This window comes from Dama dama, chromosome 15 (assembly GCF_033118175.1).
Source record: "Dama dama isolate Ldn47 chromosome 15, ASM3311817v1, whole genome shotgun sequence".
Lineage (NCBI taxonomy): Eukaryota > Metazoa > Chordata > Mammalia > Artiodactyla > Cervidae > Dama > Dama dama.
The window spans coordinates 96,205,546-96,213,574 of NC_083695.1; positions in this window are offsets into that span (position 1 = coordinate 96,205,546).

Genomic DNA, 8,029 nt, shown 5'->3' on the forward strand with positions numbered 1-8,029 from the left:
GGGCCGGGGCGGGGCCCGAGCGACAGCCCTCCCGCGGCCCTGGGTACCCGCCGCCTACCACTCAGGGGCGGGTGCCGCGCACAGCGCCGCGGCGGCACAAACAGAAGACAACAAAGGGGTCCCTCTTGCTTTGGTGGATAAAGGCGGCCCGCGAGCTGCTGCCGCCCGTCCCGGGGCGCCTTAAACCTCATCCTGCGGTTCTGAGTTTGGCGAGGCCGCGCGCGGGACCCGCGAAGGGGCAGCGGGAAATGGCTGTGCGGAGGCCAAGGCCAGATCGCCGCCTTGCGGCCCCGCGTCCGGCACCGATTCAGCGCGGCGGCTGCACCAGGGCCGCAGGGAAAGAGGGGCGCGGCGGGAGCGGACCCGGGGCGGGAGAGGGCCATGGGTGGGAGCCCCTCCCCGCGCGGCCGGCCAGACCCCTCGGCGAGCTCGCGCGCACACGCACGCACGGACGCGCTCGGGGTCGCGGCGACGCTGAGCACCCGCGCCCACGCCCTCGGGTCCCCTGGTTAGGTCGCTGTGGTTGGGTCTCCGGTCCGGCTCTCAGTGCGGCCGGCCGGGCACGGGACGGGACGAGAAGCTCCCGGAGCATGTCCGCGCCTCGGGCCGGCCCTGGAGCCGTGTGCGGCGTATTGCGCGAGGAGTGGGGGTGTCGAGGCTCGGTTTGACCTCCTTGCCGCTTCCCCCGCCCCGCCCCCCCCATCGCAGGGCCAGGAGAGACCTCGCCGGTAAAGCACAGCGGACGGCCCACGAGATGGCTGCCGGTACCGCCCAGCCTGTGTGCCTGACACTTGGTCACTGAAGGCTTGCTTTTGTTGAGTTCTCCGCCTTTGACTTTTGGAAGCCTTCACCTCCTTAGGTTCCTCCCCCAGGAAGTCCCGAAAGGGCCTCTGCTGCCCCTGGATGAGGGTGGACCACCTACCCGACCTGCAAGCTGGGACACGGGACCTGCGAATCTCTCCCCCCGCCTCCCCCCGGAGGCCCCCGTTCCTCCGTGGACACCCTTCAGCCATCCTGGCCCTGTCCGCCCCTGGAGCCGCCCCGCCCCCCGGTTGTGTCCCTCAGTCTTGGCTGTTCCTCCCTCCGCGGTAGGACTAGGCTTGTCCCCCATCCCACCTTTGAAATTCAGTGGAGCCCCTTTACCAGTGTGGGCTGTTTGAACAACGCAAGGTGAGCAGAGGTGATCTGGGTCATTTCTGAGCCACACTTTAGGGCCAGTGTCCAGACTGGCCGCACACGCCCCCTTGGCTCAGAAGGAGTCAGGATCACTGGGGGACCACCTTCCAACCAGCAGTGGAAGAGCAGAACAAGGGAGAACTCGGCCCCTGTGGGAAGCCACTGAGGTTTGGGGTGCATTTGCCACAGCATAACGTGGCGGTGCGTCCTACCTTGAGTCCAACCCCAGGGAGGCAAGTTCCCTGGGCTCCGGGCTGAGCCTGCTTCCGTGGAGCTGCCCCAGCTCTCTGAACACAACCCCTCTGGCAAGCCCTGTCTCCCAGTGGGCCTGCTGAAGGCCCCCAGCTAAGACAAAGGGCTCTGTAGACAGCCTCCCCAGGCAGCAGTGAGTGCAGGAATGTTTCTGGAAGGGGGGTGCTCCGAGGCAGGCTGAGAGCACGAGGTGCAGAGTGCGAGCTGCTCACTGGAGAGCAGACCAGGCTGCCGCACCCCTGGGGCCCTGTGGCGCTCTCGGGGCCTGCCAGGGACTTACCTGCAAGCGGAAAGGGGCAGGGAGGCCAGCAGAGCATCCGTGTGCCCAAGGATGCCCACGCGGAACAGGCACGCGGGCGGGGTGAGGACAGGGCCATCCCCCTGCTCTGCCAGTGACAGGACACTATGGGTGCCGCAGTCACCAGAGAAACGTGTCCCCGTCAGCCCGCCCCTGGAGCACCCGCCCCAGATCCTGGGCAGCGCGTGGTCATGGGACCACCACAGCTGGGATGGTCCGCAGAGGTCCCAGCTGGTGACCTGGTGAAGGCCTGGGGCCCAGGAGCTGTGAGGACACCCTCCCTGAGATTGAGATGAGCTAGTGTGCGAAGACAGAAAGTGGTCAGTGTCTCTAGGGGCCGGCGGGGGCCCACATAGACAGGGCCTGCGCAGAGCAGCGGGAGTCTGACTTATACCCCCGGCTCAGCTCCTGAAAGCCCAGCATAAATGTGCATCGGCCTGTGATTCATCCAGAAAGCTGTGCTTCCTGAGAGGATGCGGTTGTTAGCAGTCTCCAGTTCTCACCTGTACCTTGTCTTATCGCCTCATTCTGAAATTAACACGCTGCCTGCACCTTTGTAAATGGTCCCTGTTATCAATCTCCCCTCAGACTGCTCAATTTGAATGCACTGGTTCCTGCTGGGAAACATACCAGAACGGACCTTGGAAAACAGGAAACAAGCTCAAATAGGATTCCAGTCAGAGTTGCCCACATATGTGGGGGAATCCATGAGTCCCCTTTCCAGCAGGAAGTGGAAAACCAGATCATCCCTGACCACAGGGCCATCAGACTGAGCCCTGGTGGGACACGGGACAAAGGCCATGTGGAAGCAAGGATGTAGGGACCAAGTGCTGGGTGGCTGGGTTGCCTGGTGACAGTACTGACTCTCGAGGTCATGTGACTCCAGAGAACAAGAACCAGAGGAAAACACACCTCGGAGAACAGAAGCCCCATGGCCACTGGGAGGAACCCTTCCCCGCTGTTGTCATGGTACCAGGCATCGGCACAGTCAGCGTTCAACCTCGTCAGACACCCAGTGTACCACTTCCCAGGGCTGCTGTGACAAAGGACTACAGACTCGTGGGCAAAAACAACACAAAGGTGTTTTCTCCCAGTTTTCTCCCATGAGCCCAGAAGTCGGAAATCAAGGTGTCAGCAGGCAGTCCCCTCTGGAGGTCCTGAGACGTCTCTCCCAGCTCCTAGAGGCTCCTGGCATCTCACGGTCTGCAGAGGCATCGCTCCAAGCTCTACCTCCATCATCACACCACCTTTTCACCTGTGTCTCCTCCCCTTTTCTTCCCTTACAAGGACATCTGTGGGACTTCCCTGGTGGTCCAGTAGCTAAGTCTCTGCAATCCCAATGCAGAGGGTCCAGGTTCAATCCCTGGTCAGGAAACTAGATCCCACATGCTGCAACTAAGAGACCCAGCACAGCCAAATAAATAAATTTTTTTTGTTAAAAAAAAAAAGGACATTTGTTATAGGACTTAGGACTTACCTTAATGTGGGATGATTGTGTGGCATTAGTGGTAAAGAACCCACCTGCCAATGCAAGAGACACTGGTTTGATCCCTGGGTCGGGAGAAGGAAATGGCAACCCACTCCAGTGTTCTTGCCTGGGAAACCCCACAGACAGAGGAGCCTGGCGGGCCACAGTCCATGGGGTCACAAAGTCGTCACAACTAAGCATATGAACACATTAATGTAGGATGATAACATCTTTAACTTAATTACCCTCTTTACAAATAAAGTCATATTCGCAGGTTTCAGGTGGACATATCTTTTGGTGGGTGGCCACCACTAAACCCACTACAGTCCACTGCCTGGTCCCCAAATGTAAGCCCACCCCACGTGCAGAATACATTCACCACATCCCAGCATCCACAAAGTCTCACCATTAGAGCTTTGACTCTGAGTCCAAAAATCTCGTCTAAATGTCATCAGCTCAGAAGTGCAAGACCCATTGGGTAACTCGGGTCTGGGTGAGATTCCAGGTTTGACCCAGCCTGATGCAAAGTTCCCCATTGGTGGGGCTGTGTCTCTAGAAACAAATTATCTGCTTCCAAAATGCAATGGTGGGACAAGCATAGGACAGACGTTTCCATTCCTAAAGGGAGACACTGGAAGAAATCAAGAGCTCTCTGTTCTAAGTAAGTCCAGAGTTCAGCGGGGAAGAGTCCACCCAGTTTCAGGGCCCGAGAGGTTCTCTGCGGCACTGCTCTGCCCTCAGCAGCCCCTCAGAGCCAGGCTTCCCTCCCCTCGAACAGGGGTACGTACTCACAGCTGACTTGTCGAGGGTGAGGACCACGTGGGGAGGAAGGATTCTGGGGGAGAACCCTTGCTTCTGAGATAGCTCTATACAATTTCTCCTGAAATCTTTAGAAGAAAGGGCCAAGCCAATTTTCTGCACCGTCTAGGTTTCTGTACTTGTCCCCCATCCTCTCTTCAAAGTCGATCTTCCCATCTCTGACTCCTTTTGGACCTCCGATCCTAAGGCAAGCCTTGCAGCCCAAAGCCAGTCCTTTTCAGGCCCCTGGAAAGTATCGTCTGTGGGGGAGGCCACCAGCCCTGGACGGGGAGCATCCGCAGGGGCGCACACAAGAGGTTTATCACCAGCGGCTGGGTGCTTGCTTCCAAGTTCTGGGCTGGGGTAGGTCTCTGCAGGCAGCAGTCAGCAGGTGCTTCAGAGGGCCTTGGCCACCCCTCAGCCGGGCACCCAGCACTGGGGGGAGGGCCAGGGCCTGGAGCGGAAAGCGGCTCATTGCAGGTGCTGGGCAGGTCCAGCAGACGGCGGCGCCTGCTAGGCGCGGAGATGAGACCTCGGTGACACTGCGGGGCCTGCTAGGCCAGCACGGAGCACTCACGGGTGTCAGACCCAGGCCGGGGGCCAGCAGGTATCACAGTTACGGCTGCGTTCTCATCAGATTGTGAGCCTGCTGGGTCTGTGGCCCTGGAAAGGCCCTCGGGGAGAAACCACCTGTGTTCTAGTGTCTTGTTGTGGGGGAGTCCCCACCTTCTTGTGTCCCCTTAGACCTGCCTGGAGGGGGCAGGCGGCCGGAGGGCGGGGGGCAGAGCCGGTGTGAGTCCAGGCCCTCCGCCCACCCGTGCCCAGCCCGCAGACGCCTCCCTGCTCTCGACACTGGGGTGACGACACCGCCTCCTCGCAGCACCAGACGCACCCTTGCCGTTTCTGGCCCCTTGGGCAGCACCCTTGCCTCTCACTGTGATCCGGACTCACAGCTGCCCTCCAAAGCCTCTCATGGCCACCCTGCTCCACAGGTGAAGGAGAGAGGGCCTGGGAGGCAGGTAAGTGCCCGAGGTTCAGCCAGAGCGTGGGAAAGACCCTGCCGACCTCCAAGAACAGCCCCCAGGCCCAGGCGATGGCAGGAAGGGGTGTCAGGACAAACCCCCCGCACACAAGTAGACAGGCTGCAGATGCTCAGCCCTGCCCCCACCCCTTCTCTCCTGGAACAGGATGCAGACAGTGGCACCCACAACACACAAAGGGGTAAGAGCTAGACCCCACCCAGGGGCCGCCCACTTCACCAGCACCCCCACCCTGGGCGGGGATCCCCGCCCTTGGACCGCCACTGCATGCGTTCCTGGGGCCGCTGTAGCAAAGACTGAAGAGCAGGCACTTAAGTGACAGGGATTTATTTTCTCACGGTCTGAGGCTGGAAGTCCCACATCAAGGAGTGAGCAGAGCTGGTTCGTCCCTGGCTTGCAGACTTCTCCCCACGTCCTCACGGGCCGTCCCTCTGCATGACTGTGTCCTGATCTCCTCTTCCTGTAAGGACAGTCACACTGGAGAAGGGCCGTTCCGTGACCGTGTTTAACACCAATCTCCTCTTTAAACACCCTGTCTCCACGTAAGGCACGTCTGAGGTCCTGGGGTCAGGGCTCCGATCGGGGGACACAACCCAACCCTCAACACCAGCCACATTCACCCTATCTCCTGCTCCCCCAGCTCAGATCACGGGCCAACCGACTCTTGGTTTTTGTCATTTTAGAATCCTACCATTCACAACTTATTTAGTTTTGCTTGTATAAAAAAAATGTTTTGTTTCATACTCTATGGTCTCCTGGAATTTGCTTTTTTTTTTTTCCCACCAAAAGCTGTTTCTAAGACCCATTCTCACTGTGTGCAGCTAGTGCTGGTTCATTTCATGGCTTTCTCCTGTCTTGGCCTTTGGAGCCCTTTCCAGGTTTTGCTAAAGTGGGGGAGGCTGCTGTGAATATCTCCACCCACCTGTCCTGATGCATCTCTGTTTGTGAGACTCCGGAGGGGAACGTGGGGTCACTGTACGTGGGAGTCCAGCCGACACAGGAGAGCTGGTGCCTTCCCACACGCCCTAAGGGCTGACAGACACCGTGATGGCAGAATGAGCCACAGGCACAAACATGGGGGCTTCCCGACCTCTTCATTTTTGCCAACTGAGCAAGGGTGAAGTGGTGTCTCATTTGGATAAAACTGTATTTCCCTGCTCGCTGGTGAAGTGGAGCATCTTTGTATAACTTAAAAAAGAAATTTTTTGACAAGTACACACTGCTATATTCGTTTATTTGTTTTGTGTAGTTTTGGCTGCTCTGGGTCTTCGCTGCTGCACGAGGGCGTCCTCCAGCGCAGTGGGGGCTCCTCCCTAGTTGCGGAGCACAGGCCCTGGGTGCTCGGCTCAGTGGTTGCGGCTTGCAGGCTCTAGGGCTCAGGAGTTGCGGTGCACGGGCTCAGCTGCTCTAAGGCATGTGGAATCGTCCCCCACCAGGGACGGAACCTGTGCCGCGTGCATTGGCAGGTGGATTATCCACAAGGGTGTCCCTTGTGGCTCAGCTGGTAAAGAATCCGCCTGCAATGTGGGAGACCTGGGTTCGATCCCTGGATTGGGAAGATCCCCTGGAGAAGGGAAAGACTACCCACTCCAGTATTCTGGCCTGGAGAATTCCATGAACTATATAGGCCATGGGGTCGCAAAGAGTCGGACATAACTGAACGACTTGCACTTTGCACACTTATCCACTGTACCATCAAGGAAGTCCTCTTTTATATCTTTATTGGCTGGTTTTTCCTCCTCTACTGGGAATTGTTGGTGCGTATATTTTGCCTGTTGATCTAAATGTAACTATTATCTTAATATTTTTAAAATGGAAATATAGTTCTTTTTGTATTCTGCATATATATTAGATTATATACTGTGGAACTAATTTTTATTTGATATAAGAATTGGCAATATCTCCTCTTGTTTGGGGCTCAATTTTGAATTTTCTTCACGGTGTCTTTTATACATACAAGAGTACTTTTAATGTAGTGAATTTATCAACATTTGTTTTTATGGTTACTGCTTTTATATCCTGTTTAAGAAATCCTTTCTGAGCCTAAGAGCAAAATTCACCCATACTTTCTTCTAAGAATGTACAGAATAAACTCTAGTACTGACGTACAGCACGCACGTGGAAAATTTCCCTCACTCCGGTGTTCGTGGAAGGACTGGTCTGAATGACCTCACTTGTTTCGACCACAGCAGAAACCCAAAGCCATCTTTTTTTAAAACCCGTGTGAAACTCTTCACAGCTCTAGTACTGACGCTTTCAGTCGCCTGCTCAGCGGCCAGTCAGCCCTTTCCTCATGTCTGACAGGTGCTGAGCTGGCTCCGTGCTGTGTCAGCGAGGCTGGGCTGAACTACTTCTCCAGAATTCCTTTTCCGGCAGGTTTCCTAACTTGGCTCTTGGCATGAGATGTGGGAGGTAGCAGGGGAGCATGAGTCGGACCTGACTCAGCCGCTGACCACCACCAGGAGCATGAGGCACCACTGGGCTGTTCTGAAACCTGGAGCGTCAGGGCAGGGGCCCAGTGTGGCTGCAGCTCCCACGAGATGCCCCTTCTCTGCTGGCTCCCCTCCCTGGCAGGAGGCAGGTGTGCGGCCGATTCGCCTCTCAAGCCATCCTTTGGCTTCTCCAGCTCCTGGGCCAGAAGTGAGTGCGGTTTCCCGACACGGTGCCAACTTCTGCAGGACACCCACGTGAGGCGTCCATCCTCCTGACTTCCAGCTTGGGCTCCCTGGTCCCCCCTCCAGCTCCACCTTCCCTTCCTGACTACCTGCTCCACACACTTGAGGCTGCAGCGTCAGGCAGGGCGGCGGCAGCTTCCAGAGACCCTTCGAGCAGCCTGGCGACTGCAGAGGTCAGCTCCCTTAATGACGTCACCCCCGTGGCCCTGCGCCGGGCGGGCACAGGTGCCAGGCGCGCAGACCTTTCTACGTGGGTGCTAGGAGTGGAGGCCCGGCCCCGAGACAAACCCTGATGGGCTTCATTTCCCTCCTGGTGACGGGT